Here is a 20,407-nt window from a genome sequence, read left to right on the forward strand (position 1 = left end):
GCAGCCAGAAGGAATATTGGGGTAGAATCGAAGGAGCTGCACGAAGGGAAAGCTCTCTGCACCCGGGGCAACTTGTGCATGAAACACCTGCAGCAACTTTTGCTAATTGTGGGCAGACCACATGCTTATAAATGCTACTATCCACTGGTTTTTAGTCCACACCAGCAGTATCGAGTGTGGCAAGCTTGCAGCATAATTAAGGCGCAGACACGCCTCCGGCAAGAAACCCTAATGGCATTTGCATGTGAGGCACGCACACTGACAGGATACCTCCTAGCATTTCCAGGGCCCTGAGGTTACACAGAAATAAATTAAGCAATATCGAAACTTTAGGGGGCACATGTACACAAAAATGGCAAAGAACAACATCCTTTTTCTTAAATCTGTTACCTGTGAGGTACAATTTATTTAAAAGTAATGCATATATTGGTTAAAATAAGAAATATTAAATTCAATACAGATTTTTCCCTTTTTCAGTTCTTGCTTAAGCACTTTTAAAAATTATATACATGCAATCACGAAATTATATCTACTTAAATGTGGGATGGTCCGTAAAAAAAGTTGAATATATGCCCGCCCAATGGGAATAATCTGATTATGTCAGACAGTTAGCCCAATTAGTTGCCTGTGTATAAAAGTCCAGTCCACTCAGCCTTCCAATCAACTAACTGGAAACGCCGGTGATGTCAGCACCGAGAGTGTGGCTATTATATGTGGTACGCACTGAATCAGCCAGCAAAAAGGATAAATATTTAACGCAGCCACGGCAAAATTCAGCTTTTCCGATGGCAATTGCAGCTGCTTATTATTTATGCCTCCCCAAAGACCTGGAAAATAAACAAAAATGTGGGGAGTGGCATAGATATTCCCGCACAGTGGCTGCGGCGAACCAGAAACCCCAATCCGTATCCGTATCCAAGTTTCCTCCACCCATGACAAAAAGCACAAGCTTGGCCTGATTTTCGCAACGATTTGAATGTTTTCTTCTCCCCAGGACATTTTATAATTTTTGGTCTTCCCATGTGTGTGTGCGAAAGGTCTTTGTTTCGGCGGGCATGTGTGTTTAACTTTTGTATCATATTTTGTGGGACACAGTTTTATGAGTTCAAGTTTTTAAGAAGCTTTCAAATTCAACTTGACACATTGATGGCAAATTGGGACAGGCTCTGTCTCTGTACTTTCAAGTGCGAAAAGACGTTTTAGATAGCCAATTTATATTAATGCCATTCCACAAATGCCTTAGTGAGGCTCTCAAAATAAACACACCGCATTCAGTTCATTAAAATAACATGCGCAAAGAAAACATGTAGTAGTGTCCGCTTTATCTTGTGATTACAGAGGCATGTATCCGTTAGATACCAATAAATATTAGCTGATTGTTATGTATACATATCCTCCGGTCTGGATGCAACTTAAATATTCAATTATTTGGCCAAAATTGCAAGTTTCCTTTCGGCAAAGAGTCGAAGTGCGATTGTGTGTAGCTCGGGCCCATAAATAGTTAAAGAGTCTTGCTGGCAAAATGAAATATTACAAAGGCAAATATGTACGTATAGTAGCACACAATGCCTGGCGTCTGGTGGTGATTATGCAGTCTAATGAAAAGGAACTAAAACAATCTATACCGGAACCCACGTGGTTGCCACGTGCGAAAGGATATGTGTAGTGGGATATTGGTAGGTCAACCACTGGTTGGCAGTCTCATTAACCGCAACAGCTGCAGGAGCAGCCGCAATGCATTATAAATTTAGGTGGCTCGCACACATGGGCTTTGCCCAGGCGAACAAGTTTCTTCATTTACTCCATTATTCAATAATAAATGATAGAATGGCAGTGTCTGCGGAATACTCGCAAAGTGGGAAAAGTGTAGGTCCTGGGATCTATGCGCAGGGTATCCGGAAACATAGGAAAATTCATTTATGCTTAATGCATATTTGCTTTCTTAATTAAATTCTTAATCGAATCGGCATAGAAACATTAATAAAGTCCCTTACCTATTTAGATTATTGTTTCCAATTCCACCAGTTTCAGTTAAGATAAACTCAACATGTACAACAAAGTATATATTTATATTTGGCAAAAATGACATCATCATTGAAAATGTAAGTCTTAGTCTTTTAAGCAGTTTATAACAATACTTTTTAGCCCTTGGGTTGGCAATACTCTTTTTTTAATTCGCCCACTGTACGTCAACGCTAAGGATTTATTTAGAGAGCTTCCTTGAAGCCGAAATGGAGTCCTGCTTTGGCACTTTGCTAGCTCTCAGGCTGAAGAGCTGGGCCGCATCTTGAACAGCCGTAATGGAAAAGTATAGATGCGTATAATAATAGGCAGCGGATGCTGGGAAAATTCTGCCAAGTTAACCGCACTCAGGAAGCGCTTTTGTCTGGCTGTGGCTTGGCATTCAGCATTATCAGCTAGACTCCGCCTTGTAATTTCCACTTAGGCAGCTTTCACTGCTGCTGACGGTGGGCCAAAGTGCCAGGCATGCATGAAATGCGTTTGTCTGATTTGCATTTTGGCATCGGCATCAGGACCAGCAGCACAGAGTCCTTGCGGCTGTGTGCTGAATCTACTCCAGCAGCTGCATCTGTCAAATATTTGGCCTTACTGTGGTAATGTGGCTTTGTGGCCAAGTTGGAAGTAATTCAATTAATATTTTACCTTTGCCGTTTTGCTGCACATTCAATTCACCAATCTCCACATACCTAAAAGAAGAAGCAAAAAGCTGTTGTTACAAGTGCTGCCTTGACATAGTAAGCAACTGTCATAAATTACATATGAAAAGTAGCTTCTCTATCAGATGTATATAATATACAAAAAAGCTGGAAGTTCAGTTCAAAATGGGATTTAGTTAGAATTAGATATTTCGTAAGAGCTCTAACTACACTTAAGTGACAGTTGGCAGCCCCCAACACTGCTTGAGAAACCCGAGGAAAAGTCAAGGAAATGCCCCCTGGGGGGCAGGGAGAGTGGTAAGTATGACAAAGTTTTATACATTTCAAGCCAAAAACTGAGCTCAATAGCACGGTCAACGAGTCGTATAATTAACGTTATGCCAGAGCGAGAAAGTGCCACTTACTAAGCCGGCGGAAAAGTCTGTGGAAAGCGGGCGGAAAACTAAAGACAAAGTCAAACACTTGTCACAGTTTCGACTGGAGGTGGGGAGCCTTGAAACTTAAACAGTTGCACTTTTGCAGGGGGCGTGGCCCCGAGGCATTTTCTGTATATATGTGTGTGTGCTTGAGTCATTAAATGAATGGCAGCCCGACAAAAACGCCGCCAGAATTCATCGCAGCACATAAAACGCACCACAGGCAAAGAGTGAAGGACCCAGGATGGTTTGGAGTGGCCTGTCGCAGCTTTTGTCTTAAATTGGCTAATAAACTGCCATCTGGCGGAGAAAGGGGCAGTGAAAAGGGCTTGGCTTGTGACTTCTGCGGTTGGGAAGTTGAAATGCTTGCGGCTTCATTAAGCGTCCATAACATGAGCGCATGAAATTGAAATGTTTGGCTGTCCTCAAGTCATCCAGTGTCAACTCTAAGCGAACCCGCAGAAATTCATTCCTTTTTAATTGCACATAACACCATGACCGTTGATACGGAATCATAAGTCAGAAATTCTATTCGTGTTATAAAATTCCAATCAATCTATGAGTATCTTACTTTGGTTTCTATTGTTAGATTTTATAAAAGAAAACCTTTGCTTTCCAATTGTTTGTTCTCATAATTTAGACGTTAAGAAGGTTTAATTTTAAATAATTAGTTTTTAAGTTATATTATATATTTAATTTCTTGTATATTAGTATAATTATTGAGGATATTAAATGGAAATTGTATCCATTTTTAGCCATAGTTAAACCTCTTTAAGATAAGTAAAACCACTATTTCCTGAATTTTAGCTTGAGATAAAATTACCAACCATGAAATATTTTTGCAGCAATTCAGATCATTTTAATTAAAATTATAACGTGCAGGACAAACTGCTAGTTGTTTTATTGGACAAGTGTCATTTCTCTTAATCTGACCTTGTTAATATCCACTAAGACTAATACACGACTAAAACTATTGACCAGCCACGAAATTAAATCAATGGAAATCGTATTTATTACTGTGACTTATTGATGAACGGGTAGATAGTAGGTATTCATAAAAGCAATTCCAATATATTTGCATTGCAAATGTTGACTGCTTTTGGGAAAATGTCTTAATTAATATACAGTTCGAGCACTAGTGTTGTGCCATTAAATATCCCTAAGCAGGCAACGAAACGAGTTGTATAAATAAATTTGTGAAAAGTATTCACATAAAAGCTGAAGCGCCCGATTTAATGCCATAGGGTGGAAAGTGGGTCGGATTAGTATGCCGGCGAGCGGGATTTCACTCGAAACACATACAACTTTGTTGCGGTTTAAGAGCCCTCCGTTCAGAGTTGGCTCATAAAATGTGTGACCCACTGTTTGCCTGGTCGTTTGCTTTGTTTTATGTGTGCCTCGGCTTTGGATTCGACGCTTTTGGCTTTGCTGCTTATTGTCAAAGTTTCCGGCTGCAGCAAGTAGTGCGTAAAATTTCAATGCGAAATCAAGAAGTTGAGCCATAAATTTCTAAAATTATTGGCACAATTGAAGTTGTGCCTTGAAATATATATTTCTATATTCGCATGTATATATATCGAGTCCCTGGCCCGTTTTCGTATGCCCAAGGCTCAATAAATTTCATTCGTTTCATTTCGTTGCGCGAATGCCATAGTTATTGATTGTTTGTATTTTTATGACTTCATATTCTTCAATATTACAGCTTGTGCTTTAATATAATATGACTTAATCATCCAGTGCTAAATAGGGATTAAACCCTTAATTGCTATTATGCGTATGGATATGCTAAACATTCTTACTAAAGATGGTATTGTTGCACAGTTTTCAACATATTTTCAAGAGATGAACAACTTTGTGTGTCGCCGTGCCTGTTGTTAGGAGCGCAACTCTAACAAGATTCTTCTTCATGACTTTACTAGGCTATCCTTATTATTAAAGTTGAGCGATACTAAAAGCCCACTGTTAATTAATGGGATATGGCACCAAGAGTTACGAAATGTCCTTCTGGCAAACAACGCGCTCATGGCATCCTTTGCCAAGTTCACACTGCAAACATAGGAGATCCTGTTGGAGTTTTGCATTCACCGCCTGCTTGGTATCTGGTTGCTGCTAAGAGGCCCCTCTACTTGGCCATCTTGTGCTGCAGCAACTTTGACAAACTCATTAACTCATTATCTGTGCAAGAAGTTGACACAACGCTCGAACAACTTTGCAGGCGACAGAGCAAACGGCATCGTCGTCATCGGACGTCCGCCAGCACAAACGGCAGTTTTCGCATCCGCATTTAATTAGTTATCATTTGCATGACGGACAATGCAACAAGAACTTGGAATTGCAATCGAGTCGGGGGCGTGTGGGCGTGGATATATCGCCCGCATCTGGGATCCACGTCCTCTGCCTCATTGAGCACCTTAATTGATGCTAATTGATTGTGCAGGGCCTGTTTGTCTTCCGACGCTGATTGCTCAGATTTACGACTGGCCAAAATTAAATAAAGCAAATTACGGCGCGCCCAAAAGTATGCCGAACAAAATGTGCTGGCTGAGGGTGTCCTGTGTGTCCTGCGTGTTCTTCGCAGTCGCATCCGGCATGGCTGTTAGCCGTTATCGCATTTGCAATGACGGCTGGTCAACAGATTTTTTATTTCATTCTCGGCGGCTTACAAAATAAATTGGACTACGCATTCGCAGATACAGTGCAGTGCGGCGGACGGCAAACAATTCCAGTTCGAGTTTTATTTAATTTTGGTTGATTTCGGTGTAAAACCCTTTTGGCAAATCCGCCACATCCCATGTATGGGGGAGATTCCTTTGTTGTGCGGCCATATTCAAATAACTGAGCCACACGACTCGTGCGGCAAATTTATGTTGCTTCAATAACAATTTCAACACAAAAACAGCAATCGTTGGTGCTTTCCAATGGCATGTTGAGTGTATTAAATTGCCATTTATTTGATTTTTGTTTTCGCCTTTCGCCGTTGGCCCCTTTGTGTCCCACTTTTTACTGCTGCCGCCCTTACATTTGTATTCCCCTTCCTTCATATTGCTCGGATTTTTTGTTTTTGCTGTAGCATATTTTTGGGAAACATTTAAATAATGTTTATATTTGTACGCCATGGATTTGTATTGTTTTCTGATAGCTGTCTAAGGTTTTAACAGTGTGCGTGTGGCAGGGATTCCAAATAATTCGTGCTGTGATGGGGGATTTAGCTTGGGTTGAGCAGAAAGTCGTGACGAAGAATCAGTATGATTCGCTGCACTAAAAAGAAATTTCCCAAGTAATTAGAAAATTAAAATACTCAAGCCATTTCTATAGTTATTTGCATTGCGTTGATTACCAAAAGCGGGCTTGTCGTATTATGTAATTCTTACTTAAATGATTTTTCTAAACATATTTTTTTGTTTCGGTGCATCAGGCTGATTGCTGCTGAAGCCTAAAGACAAATGAAGGCAATGAAATATGGAATCGGATATTACTCAGAGGGGTTTCTCATCTATTTCGAGGAGATTTTCGGTAAGGGCTTAAAATTTTGTCTGGATTTTCTTCAAGCCTGAAAGAGATTTCAGTTCACTGTGCTCAGCTCGTAGAGATTTCATGATTTCATGATTTTTTAATGTTCACCTTTTTAGTACAATATTTCTGTGCTGTGCTGTTCGAGGGTCAAGCAGGCGAATTGACTTGACTTTTATGGCGGTCGTAAAAGGGACTTTAATGTGTTTTATGCCCCTTGCCAAAATGCGAAAGTAAACTTCTGCTGTCCTTCACATAAATCGCCTTGAAACACAGCCGGAAAGTCCGATGGAATCATGCGTGAGCGCACATCAAATGAGCAACAAACTATGTTTTCTACTTTTGGAATTTATGCCAGGACTTCACGGCATGTGTGTGGCAGGGAATAGACCAGGCCTTGGGCATTGGCTTCTCGCATCCAAATCAAGTTGTCAAGTCGGAAACACTAGGACTGTATGGCAGGCACGCAGTCAAATGAGCTGGCATAAATCCTCGCCGCTGGCCAAATATTGATCGACCGACGTGCTTGAGGTAGATACCCTCCTCCAGCCTTCCAGAAAGTCAGCTCGCAGCGTTAGTTTGTCGCCCTCGCCGCTGCTGACAATCTGTCAGGTGCCACTTAACATAAAGGTGGGGTAAGCCGAATAGAGGCGAATGCGGATGCGGGTGCGGATGGTGTTTACCTTTGCCTTTCAGCATGCACGCAAATCCTCCGAAGCAATCAATTTGTTTTTATTAAATTTCGCCCAGCTAGCCAGCACTTTGGCACCGCCTGTTTGGCGAAGGGCACTCGTTTTGAGTACGCATGACGCAGCTCACAAATGCACATGAAACGGTTTGGGAACCGATTGATAGCAATTAGATTGATTTTTAAGTAGGGTTTGACCAGATTTGAGTACAATTAAAATAATAATAATTGAAGCTAACTTAGAATTATTTACAAATGTTTATTTTTGAATGATTAAGTGTACTAGCACGAACTAAAAGATTTGTTAAAATCTGAAAAAAAAAAAATTTAATATGGTTTCTTATAAAAAAAAAGTGAAATCCTTCTATTTCCTATTTTTGTTGTGTACAGCAGCTTAAGACTTACTACCACCTGCATCGTATCCTGCCAGGCTACCTGGCGTATGAGTGACGTATGGCCAAGCATTTGTTATGGCTCAGCCATCGTCTGAGTGTGTGTGAGTGTGTCTCTGTGTGGGTGCCAGTAAGTGTCCGTTAGTTTGCTCTTCCTGCCATCCATGTAACATTTTTTATTGCTCGCTTCCTGCTGGTCAGGGCAATCTCGTGTGTCTGTCCGTGTGAGCTGGCTGTCAAAATTTATACTTCTCAAATTTCCAGCACAAAAGTAACGTTGAGTATACATAGGTCGCCGTCTGGCTTCAAGAGTCCTGGGATGGCTGTTTACGTGAGAGGACAGTTCTTTAAGTGTTTCCAATATAACAACACATTTTATGGGGACCGACTGAAAGTCATAACTATATACTAAGAACCATTAATTCACAATGATAATAATAAAGTAAGGTAGTACAAAATATTAATTCACAAGGCGGGTGACTAAAGTCTTAAAAGGTTTTCATATAAAGTAAGAAAAACTGCTTTAAAAATATTCCTGTACGCATAGACAATCCTAGGTGCAAAAATAGGATGTTTCCAAATCGAAATCCTAAAACAAACCCATTCCTCATGTTCTACGCCTGCTTTTCGGTAGCCCATTTTTCGCCGTGTTTGTTTTTCGTTGCTCCTGCTCTTTTGGCCCATTTTTCAAATTGATGTCTATCGCTTTGGCTCCTTTTCAAAGTTTTTGGCATTTTACATGTGCTAACCAACAAAGCCCCGCCCGGGGATCGAAGGGGATTTCCGGGGCGAATTGTTTCTGTGGACTACTGAGTGGTGGATGTGGCTTGAGTGCTGGCTTTGCCGTTGATTGTTATCTGGTGGCTCTCCCAGAACGAACAAACCGTACAAGTGGCACGAATCAAAACCATATTGATAGTGGTCTGTTTCTCTTTGATTGTTTTTTTTTTTTTAACGGGTGCTCACTGCGCTTTCTCACACATCCTTTGAGTAATGCGATCTAGAAATAAACAATTTTGTATCACGCAATGCAGCTCTCATTTATAATCAGTGTCATTCAACTGAAACTCGATTATTATTGATTGCTTGCCATTTAGCCGAAATTCAATTTGTGAATTCAATTTCGCTTGGCTATCAATTGTCCAAATCCAACCCTGACCTGGCCAACTAAATAATTTTTGTGTCCAAATTGACGTTAAATATTATTTTAAGTGGGACAAATTTGGGCTTAAAGTGATAAGATTTTATTTGCCCTCAAAGTAACATGAGAAATGTTAACTTTCAGTTACTGTTAAAAGTTGGTAGAGCTTATAATGCGTTTCATTGCGAAATTGCGAATTTTCTGTACAGCTATTTAATCAGTGTGTTAGGTAGACGAAATTATTATAAATATGATTATAAAATAATATTATTAGAGGGGTAACAAATTGTTTTAATTTCTTAGTAAAATAAACCTCTACGGAAAAGGTTTTAAAGCCATTGATTTTTTTTACTTTCACACAGGGAAGATACACACCAACTTTTAGGAAATCTAGCAACCCCCAGAGCAAAAATACGAAAAGGCGCATAATTCTAAGGGTGGGCGTGTGCGGACTTAAAATATATTGTTGTTGAGGGTCGCGTACAATTTGTTTTTAGGCGGTTCCTTTAGCCCGTCCTCCCTTCGTCCTGCTTCCCATGCTTGCAATTATTATAAAATGGCGCACAGCATCAAGGACAATGGAAGAAAAAGGAAGAAATGTGCCGCGCTCCTTGGAGACTCATTTTCAAGTACTGGGTCGCTCAAGTGGGTCAGCCCAAGTGGTTTAGGAAAGTGGAGGATGTGGGCCGGCAGTTCAAGGATTTTATTGTTGCCAGCATGTAATTGAATGCAATGAAATTACGCAGCCTCCAACCGAGACTCTCAGTTTTCTTACTGTGTGTGACTATTTGTATGCAGAATTTAATTGCATTTGTTGTCTCCGTGCCGCTTGAATTTCAGTTTTCCGAGCTTGCAACTAAATGGTTAAATTGATGCATTTTGATGTCCTTAAAAAGCCCTTAACTGTTCTTAGAAATAAGCTGTTATGATGGTTTCTATCAATGATGATACTCACATCTAATAGAGGTTAATATTCAAATGCTGTTGAAGGTTGTTGAATGGTTGTTGTTCGTTTTTTTCGATTGAACTTCACCTTGGGAGATCAAATACATAAATAGTATGTTCAAACACGGTCTTAATATATTTTTCAAATTATAAAATGGTGTAATTTATATTCAATTTCTCATTTCATTGTTTTGCAGCGGCGGATAGACTATTTAACTCTCACCATATCGTACAACTTTAGTAGTTTTGCTCTAATGCTAAGAGCTAAAACAACAGATTGCCCCAAACACGTGCCAAGTAAACACAACCCCCAATCTCATGTTTATATAATTTTCACTTTTACTCCTTCACTTTTTTCCATTTTCTTTTTTGTTTGTATTATCTTTCTATTTTCTCCTCCGCTCACAACTTAATTCACATGCCAGACTGTTCAACTGACCAGTAACTGAGCCACATTCAGAACTCAATCAACAACGGACTGACCCATATTTTATGGGAAATTTTCGGCCTGGCCCCAAATAGAAATAAAGCTCAACAGCCTGGGCTGCAAAATAAACTGTTAAATAAAAAAATGTATATATGTGTCCCTATAACTCCTCGCAGTTGTCTGCTTAGGTCTGCCTGCAATTTAGGCTTATCACTCTGGTTCCAGACCATTGCGTATTAAAAACATTTTTGCTACGCCAATAAAAAGACGGAACAAATTTTGCATAATTCGGGTCATAAAAATGAGTCGAAAGGCAAGTTGTTGTTGCTGTTGACATTTCCTTTGGCCAGAAATCTAGGCAATGGGGTTAGGAACGAGCGTACAGCTTTGTAGACTGGAAAAGATAATTTAACATTTCCTTGGGACTATTAAAAAAAAAAATATTATAAAACGAACAATTTACTGCTTTTAAAAAAATTCCATTATTTAATATATTTTGAAATGAAAAAAATTAATTTTAACCTTCTAGAATAATTTCCTTACGTTTTTGAAAAGCTGGTGTGCTTTTCACTTAGTTGTTAGTCCTCATTATGTTTTTCTAGAGATTTTCCTTCCTCTGTACACGCAGTTTGTGTATAAAGTCAGCCCAGTTATGCTGCCTGCTCTATGAAAGAACCCCGTGAAACGGCTTCTTTTTTATTGCGCACATAAAATGACCGGCCCAGACAACATAGGAAGTTACACGAGGAGAATTTATTTAGGGTCTCGGAAAAATCAGCCCTGCTGCTGACAGACGCCTGATGCTGTGAATTTGCTGAGAGACATCTACTCAAGCCTCCAAGCGGTCATTTGTCAGATGAAAAAGCATCGCACAAACTATGTATATTGTTTGTCATTAACAAGGTCGCCAGAAAAGGCGGCACAGGCAGTGCAAAAAGTGAATGGAAGGGCGAAAACTAAACTCGCTTGATGACCTAAAGCTGTTACTCACACTATAAAAATGCGACACGTTTTAGTGATTGTAATTATACGAAAACAATATATATATATAATTGTTCAGGACTTTAGTTAAATTATAACAATAATCAATTAGAGGAGTTCCTTAGAGATATCACACTCTTACTAGTTTAAAGATATTTCAAATTTATTAAGATTTTTAAATAATTTTCTGGATATGAGATCATGCATTGCTATTTTACTCTGTACCAAAAGCCCTTTGAGCGTACGCAGAACGTGTTAAGCGGGGTGTGCAAACCAACCTGACCCACAGCGCCTGACATTAATTTTGTTTTCATAACTTGGTGCAGCAGTTACATCCAAAGGACAGCCGGAGGGTCCCCGAGTAACCCGGCTTTTCCTCAGCATCGCAGTTGCTGGCTGGAAAATGAAGACACTTTGTTGCACTGCTGGCGTTTCCTCTGTCGCCTCCTCGTTTTTTTCCTTTTCGGGGTTTTTTCTTTCAGCCAAAGCGTGGGCTTGATTGACATGCTGTCTGTCTGCCGCTTTTCCCCGTCTTTCTGCAACCTTTTTCCCACTGCTTTTTGTTTTGGCCAGCTGGCCATGGCATAAAAAAAACACACATAAAGCAAACACGACACCAAGTGCAAAAACAAATTAGCACAGTTCTCGGCTGGCTGTTGATGCTGTGATGCATTTTTGACAATGAACATCACATGTCTGTCAGTCAGCCAGTTGGGTGTGTGTTCTGGTCACAATGAGACAATCAGTCAGCGAGTCAAGGTTTGGCAAAAGAAAATGGATGCAGAAGGAGTGTCCCTTTAAAATTGGTTGTGGTTGTGTTGGAAAGGGCAAAATGATAATTACTCCTCTTAGTGTTCGAAACAAAAAAATTACCGTGCAAAAAAATCAAGAATTCTGCAGATGCAATATGAGTAGTATAAGCAAATATGTAACTTAACATATTTTATTTATTTTGTTTTTGAGTTACTCAAAATGTTGACATAAATTTTCTCACAATTGCACTCTTTTTATAGTCATTTCCCATTGAATTTGACCCATTTTTTTGGAAAAATTATGCTATTCATGCAGCCAATGAAAAAATTACCCTTCGGAGTCAGCCAACCAACTAACAAACCAACCCAGAAACCAGTTCATACACACACTGCTCGCATTACGTTTAATTTATTTAAAGCTTGCATTTTCACACTCCAACGCTCGCCGACGCTTTCCTTTCGAAGCCGTAAAATGGAGCAACGCTGTGCCATTGGACTTTGTTTGCGTATTGTTGGTTATTTGCATAAAAATCACGCATACGACGCGTTGCACGCCGACTCCCACTCAGCAAAGGAGCCTTAACTTCGTTGTGCAGTGATTTCAAGGTTAGCAGGCGCCCAAAAAGAGTGCTCTGGAAACAGAAAAGTTTTTGCAGTAATTATGGAGATTCGTGTGCAACAATGGCGGATTAAAAATTATTGCTGCACACACAGCGAGTCGCTGGTTTTGTTCTGCCAATGTCATTGTCGCCGGATGATGCACCACAAAAATTTCATTTCCCTTCATGTGCATTCGCATTGTTTGGCATTGCACTGAAATGGGCATTAATAGTCTCCGTAGTCGGTTCCGTATTTTTCTGATTTTTCCCGCTTTCCTCGCCGTTTTGTTTTTCAATTTTTCCCATTCAGTTGATGACTCTGCTGCTTTGTTGCCGAAACTGAGTGTCTAGGACCGGGTTTATTTTCAATTAATCAAGTCCTGCGCATCAGACTCATAATGGATCCCATTTGAAGGTTCCCTTGCTGCGATGTGAATGCCTCTTGAATACGGAAAGCGAACGAATGAATGATTAAATACAGCACTGTGTGCCACGAAAATAAGTAGTTAACTATTAACAGAGCCGGCGAATGAAATATTAATTTCCAGTCGCGGTGTTTTTTCCTCAGCCACCATATTTCTTGTGCCCTCTGTTTTGTTTCTTTCCGTTGTCAACGCCATTGTCTTGTAATAAACAAGTTCGGGACAGGGGTGGTCCGGATCCTGGCCCATAATATTGGCAGGGCAACATAATAAACATAAATCAAGTGCGCCGGCATTGTACTCCGTTTTACTGGATGATTTGATATTGGCCTGCCTGCGATTCCATTTCGGTGGGCACACACAAACAGAAAGCTGAATGCGAAATTCAAGTACGTGATAAAGCAGTTCAGAATATAATATATTATTGTGCCATTATTAAAAATTTGTAGGTTATATTATATTTTATCAGTTTGTTATATATACTAACAAACTATTAAATGAATTAATTGCATTTATAAAGGATTTTTATATGCATATTTCTTGCAATAGAAAGTTTTTACTCAGAAAGATTGTGAAACTTGCGGTTCTAAGTTCTCTGTGCATTCCAGATTGGGGCCATTTATCTTGGACTGTTTCATTGTCCGACCAGGCTGCCACACATGCATATCATACTCGTCATCGTTTTTATTATCGCCCAGCAAGTGAAACAAAAGGGAAACCGTTCCTCCTTCGGCGCCATAAATAAGTCAGGCCAAGTAGGAAAAACAATTCTGGCTCTAATGAAAGTCATGGGTGTGGGCAGCGTGAGAGGTTTATGTCTTACGCTGCGTGGCACGAGCAAGATTTCACTGCCTTCTTCGGCTTGGCTAATAGATATTTATCTGGGATTTTGTGGGTTAATTTATATCTTGCTCTGAGGGGAATTGATTTTCCCACAGAAAAGAATATAGACCAAGTTGTCGTGCAATTTTACGTAATTACTCGAGTATTTCCTATCCTGAGAATTACATCAAAAAGTTGCCTAAGTGAGTTGAGATATGCCTGTAAACATATGTATAAGACATCACTTTGAGCTTCTCTCCTCTTCCAAAATTACGCCAAAGACTTTGCCTGTGTCTGACACAATTTTCATATTTTTATGATATTAACTCGTCGTCGTGTCACTTAAAACCTCAACGTAAATACCAAAGTTACCCTCGCCATTCTGGCAGGCATTTCGAAATTAAAATTCTCTAAGTAGAAGCCAGTGAGAAAATAACAAATTTCGGCTTGTGATGAGGGGGGTTTTCATTCGCAAAAAGAACTCACACGAGCGTGATGCTGTTGTCTTTAGACAAGTGACACTTCGTCTCAAAATGGCACTCTGTTAAAACATTTATGACACGGAAAGCCGAGAAAGCTATGGGAAATGGGAAAAGGGGTTACCCCAGGCAAAATGTGTGCTCATTGCGTAGCTTATTTCATAGCAGGCGATCTCAGAAATTGCCAGCAAATCATGGAGAAAGAGTTTACTGGCATGTCTGGAACAAAAACGCCTTTCGGAATGTATTTTGGAAAGGTGTGACTCTGTAATTGAGCGAAAAAAAATGGGTTACACTCGTGAAAGAATGTCTTACAGATGTGTTTACTTAATCGTCTCTTAATAATGAAGTTGAAACATTCTTGACAGCTTCAAATAAACGGCTTTTGTTTTGTTTTTCACATTTATATCTTCTGCTTGTTACAAAAAAGTACATTTTTGCAGTGTAAATCGAGAAAGTCCTTGAAGGCAGTTCACGACACGCAATGACTTAAATTGGAGCTGGCAGAACGGGGGCATTGATATTTTATGGTCCTTCGGCGGATTTGACAAAAAGCTTCACTTTCCTGGCGCTTAACGAGTGCCTTGGGCGATGATTATTCCCTCGACAACTTGACAGAAATTTAAAACTTACCAACGCAGAGGGCTGATGTGGCAGATTCTTAATGTATGCAAATTAAATTTGCCTCTCACATTTAAATCAATATTTGTCAGATCTTCTGCTGCGCTTTTTTAATATGTTTCTGTATAGATGTGCTTTTTTAATTATAATTGAAAGTCCCGCCACAGATACATTTATCACATATGTTTCAGGGAAAACAGAATTGCTCATTTAATTGCGCCGCAATACAATTTATATTCGCCTTGGTCCACGAAATGGGAAAATAAAAAGGTCAAAGGAATGCTGTGGGATCATAAATGGAAAGATATAATTGCAACAAAGGTTTCAATTGCCCCGTTTAATGTAAAGTTTTAATGATAATTGGATGTAAAGCCATGTTAAGCGGCCTTAATTATTAAAGTAAAAAAAAGCCACATAAGATAGATTTCGCAACAAAAACTCTAGAAACACGCAATCCATAAAGGCGATCGATACATGCGTGAGCACAAGTAACTCTTTGGTAATCCATTTGTTGAATTTTATTCGTGGAAAAAACATTAAATATTCAAAGTCATCAAACAAACGTATGGCCATTAAGAGGAGCCACCAGAAAGAGGCCAAAATAAATCCTTAATTAATTTTCGATTTTATCAATTGAAAAAAAAGGGAATTCGGTTTAATTGCAGCTGGTGTACGTCCTCATAAACTTGGGATTTATTTGCACCCACATGGCTCTTTGCTAGTCTGCCAATCGCTGGGTGTAATAACTGCAGAATAAATTCAACCCAGAACGGGCAGTAAAAACAATTAATTGGGCAGCAGCATCAGCATTCATTCCATTATGGATGTCAGCAGTCAGCACAAAAAACTGCAAAGATGATGGCCAAGGTGGGTTAAAAAACGGGTAAAATGTGGGAAAACGGGAAAAAAGAAGGTGGGAAAGGGGGCTCCAAACAGTTAGCCGACCCCATGTGCCATATAAACGAATTTAATTATTGTTCATGTGCTGAAATATGAGCAAATTTATTTATGGCCCTGCATGCGATGCCAGGTGCCCGGCAGAAGTTATCGTAGGTGGACTTTTCGGTTCCGGTCAGGATGGGGGAGTCCTTGTTGTCATTGTTGTTGCATAATTAAATGTTGCTGGCATACACGGTATTTTTTTATTTTGCCCTCAGTGAATGCAATCGATTCACGGCAGGGTCTCTCGTTCACCTGTCCAGCCTGCCATGCAAATGCCACGCCCCTTCTGTGAGTTATGGGCGTGGGTGGCGTATGATTAATATTCAATTACATGGTGGATCGTCCTGCTCCTCGAAAAACTATGCATGCGACAGGAGCCCCTCGCCAAAGTGTGCTTCACTTGCTTGCCTTCGCTGGAAAACTTTGCTAATTGCCCTCGTCAAGAAAATGAAAGGAAACCAAAGCAAAACAAAACAATATAATGAATGCCCGGAAAGAACCAGAGTCGATTTCATCAAACTTTACATTTCTGCTAGACAACGTGTGCCTTGTTTAATTATGCCCACGCTGAGATGAAAAAGGAAACTCTGGAGTTTTACATGTTCGCGCAAAGCGGTGGCGCGAAAATACATTCTTCTTAGCACGCAATGCGTTGAAAATTAGCTTGGAGCGAAAAGAATTTTAAATTATCGTAATTATACAAAAATTTTGATGCCCAACCAAGCATTATGAGGGAAAGTCGTTGAGATAAAGTTCTGGGGAAAAAATTTGAAGCAACTCGCAGCCTTTCAGATTGAGCTTGACTTCAATGATATAGAAAATATATATATATATGATATATATATGGATTTATAGAAAAATTGATGGGGATGTGTACTTATTCAGCTATTACAAAATTCGGAACCATTATATGTATGGATAACACTGCACAGCTTAAGTAGTATTCTAATGTAAGTAGTATTCATAATGTTTATAAAAAGAGACTATCTATATAAGCTTCAATTTACTACACTTCAATTGCCAAATCTTAAATCTTAGTAAGTCTAACTTAAGGCCCATTTGATCCACTTTAATTTACTTTAGCCCACCATTATTCAAATAACTTCAATTGCGGTCTTAGTTGGTATTCCGATTGCGTGTAGTTTTGGCATTCGCCAGCCGCAAATATATCAAACTCTAGCCATTTGACAAGGCCAATGTCCATGATTTATGGCTGCCATTATTTTATGTTTAGCTGCACGGATTCGTGACATATTATTACTGCAATTGCCAGGCAACATTCGGGTCTAGGAATAATTTCCTTATCGGCGAAGTTTACCCAGCACTAGCTGGAAACTGAAAATGAATTTGGCCAGTCGCTCCCGAAATGCTCACTTTGTTATTATGCAAGTAAATAGCGACGCTTCGTTTGCATGAAGCAAAATAAACATTATGTTTGCCTGGTGCGGCTTTTAGTTGTTTAATGTATTGTGTTCACCATTAAAAATTAATTGCCATTTTATGAAAACAATACATTTTTTGCGCATTTGTTACACTTTTGGGCGTACACTATAATTTTAATGACAGCTGCAATTACTTTCTTGTTTGCCATAAACATATCAAATTCAACTCGATGTGGCGGAAATTAATTAATCATTCTGCAGGAGTTGCCATTTAATAAACCTTATTCATATTTCAGGTCATTGGTTTCCCAAAAAGTTTTTCATCTTTCATTGGCGCAGCCAATGCCTTTTTGATGCGGCAGGCGAATAAAATATCAAAGTTCTTCCGCCTGCATCAGCTTCATTATTAACTAATATAATATTGCTCGCTTGTTTTCGATTTTATTTGAGCTCCTCAATTGATTCATGCCAAATTCATTAACCCATATGTGTCGTGTGAGTGCCTAATGAGCGACGACATCGCTTGAAAAGCGCATCGACTGAGCGTTTATTAATTTATGCATTTAAACCATGCCCGATTGCGCATCACCAGCCCATCAGCAGCCCATCGCCTGCGCCAAATTTTGCATATTAATTGCTCATTAATTGTTGATTAGCTTTCAAGTGCCGCAACGTGCCCTGCCCAGCCCCCTGGTAATCCTCAGAGTTCAGACTCAAGGATACGCCGAACTTATCCGAGGCAGCTCGGAATTAGTGCGACAAAATGTGGTAATCAATCAAAAAGGGGAAGGGCGCCTCCGCAGCTCGGGCTGGGTTCTTTCCTCGGGCGAAAATACTTGCAATTAGGCATTATTAATCACAGCGACTAAGCACCAACACCAGGAGCTATCGGATATAGCTTCGGAATTAGCCAGGGCTATGCATGAAGTGAGCACTTCCGGTCCTGGCAAATAATTACATTGGTCATCGCCATTGGTGGTGGTGGTCACTGCGCTAATGTGCTAGTATTATTTTCTCATCAAAATTAATATTTAATTAAAAGTCAAGAGCGGGGGCTGGCTGAACACGCGCCGAGAAAAGTTAATTTTCTTTTGGGAAATCCACCATGATATTCATTTTTGGTCGTCGGCAGACCTGATGAAATTGGGGTGAAAAATAACTACACAGCTGAATAATCCTGCAGCGAATTAAAATTTAATTACAGAGGATGAATAATACTTTTCTATTTTACATTCACATATATGGCAATGCTTTCGTGGATTCTGTGCAATGTTATTTATTGTTTTTGATTAAAAAATTATGCAATATAAATTTCGTTCATTAAACGTAATATATAATTTAATGAAATTCTTTGAAATAGTTACCAGCATGGAAAGTGCAATATTAACGTTCAATAAAAAAAATTATAAAACTATTTTACTGATATTTTGTTTGGAAACACTTTAATTAAGTAAGCGGCTAAAAGTAAAGGTATATTGTTTTAGCAACATAATAATATGTGATTTGTTTTCTATTGTTATCAAATATACTTTCATCAACATTTCCATTTCATTCCATTGTAAAGAAATCAAGTAAAAATGCGCGATGTTTATGTGTAAAATGGATTATTTAACAAGTGTTTCTCAAAATATCTAAATTGTAAGCAACCAATTGTTATGTAATATTAGGCAGATATTAAAAAAATACATTGGTTTAAATTGAAAGTGCATTTAAAACACTTCAAATAGAAAACAGGAGTGCAGCGATAGCTCAGATTTCCAGGTATCACAGGTATTTTTATTTGCTGTAGTTTCACAAGCCGAGTGAGTGCAAGGGTAAATGGATTATGAATGAGCAATTGCATTCACAGCAACGGAATATCATGCTCGAAATACGAGTGCAAAAAGAGCCTGCCTGAAATGCAAATACACAAAGCGACAAGCAGCAAACAATTGAACTCTAATGACTGACAGAGTTCATTGCCAGGTCGCGGATCAGAATCCGATTTATGGACTAATTGCGCTGCTCATGTCAAATGCTCAACTCGAGGGTGTGGGGTCGATTGTTTGTATGACAGCGAACAAGGGCAATCGAATAAAGAAGAGCGCCAATCGGGCAGAATATTCGTGGCCAAAACACTTGACTTGTGCGTGCCCGCAAGTCGACAACTAATCAATCAGTGAAAGAAGCCCTCATGGTTCATGTGATTCCTCGCATTTTTTTTGAGGAGCATCGTATGATGGATTAGATCGGTCTGAAGTTTGATTTTCGGTTTTTTTTTCGACATCAACCACTTTCATCGCCTCCGAAAGCCCATTTCAAGTTTAATCTCGCGAAGTGACCAAAGACAGCAGTGAGTTTCGTTTAATTATGGCTTGATTTATGACTCAATTACCGTTTAATAGTCCAGACCGGATCCTAGTGCCTTGCTTTGATTTGCAAAATGTACGTACTTTCTCGGGAATGGCTTTTCTATCTCGTCACACTTCACTGGAACTTCGCAGTAGGGCCTTTGGCTCAGCTGGAGAATTTAATTTTCTTTAATATTTCTTTCTCTGGTATATGCTTTTCACTTTTTGTGCCTTTGGGCTGCCATTTGGCTGACTATTTATTTATATTTTTCTGCCGGGGCAAGTTGGCGCCTCACACACACGCACACTTGGGCACAGCCACACACACTGGCACAATAACTTAAATTTTCGCTTGGCTCTTCGCGAATTCCGGCGCTGCTGGCTGCTTCCTTTTATCTTCGTTATATTTTCTTGAGTAGGTCAGAAGAAGTTGATATATCCGTTGCCTACTTTTCTGGGCGTTGTTTTTGGTCGCGCCTTGTCAGTGCAACAACTTCAATACGCACACAGCCACACATCTTAGCCAAATCGCACACTCACACACACAGCTGCTGGGTGGTATTTTTGATTCGTTCGAATTTTGGGAAAAGCGCGACGCGCTCGATTCGTTTTCAAAGCGCTTGGACGGTAGCCCGATTACCGCTACCAAACAACACAAATATCGAACGTGAACTGACATGGAAATTCGCTATTTCAGCCAGCCAAAAAGGCCCAGGCCTCTCGGCCAACTTCGCTCGGGCGTAGCCGATTCAAAAGCACTGTCAGCTGCAGCGCCAAACGGCCATGCGACGAACTAATCGAGAGAGCTCTGAAAATTTTAGGGAGCGGGCGCATGGCATTTGCTCGTGTGGGAGCGAAAAGTCCCAAGAGAAACTAACTC

The 20,407-nt window shown here is 39.8% G+C and overlaps 1 protein-coding gene across 2 annotated transcripts in view; it reads right to left on the reverse strand.

Annotated features, from left to right (window-relative positions):
- The window catches only part of LOC6614274 (neuroligin-3), a 69,906-nt gene extending 49,725 nt beyond the window's left edge, over positions 1–20,181 (reverse strand). Inside the window, exon 1 of one of the 2 annotated variants that reach the window (XM_032722183.1) lies at positions 19,572–20,181. The gene's annotated coding sequence lies outside the window, so the exon portion shown is untranslated. Of the gene's footprint in view, positions 1–2,664; positions 2,696–19,571 lie in introns of those variants that run through there. The other variant, XM_032722184.1, reaches the window with a different exon arrangement.
- Positions 20,182–20,407: the final 226 nt, after the last annotated feature.

This window comes from Drosophila sechellia, chromosome 3R (assembly GCF_004382195.2).
Source record: "Drosophila sechellia strain sech25 chromosome 3R, ASM438219v1, whole genome shotgun sequence".
NCBI classification, from domain to species: domain Eukaryota; kingdom Metazoa; phylum Arthropoda; class Insecta; order Diptera; family Drosophilidae; genus Drosophila; species Drosophila sechellia.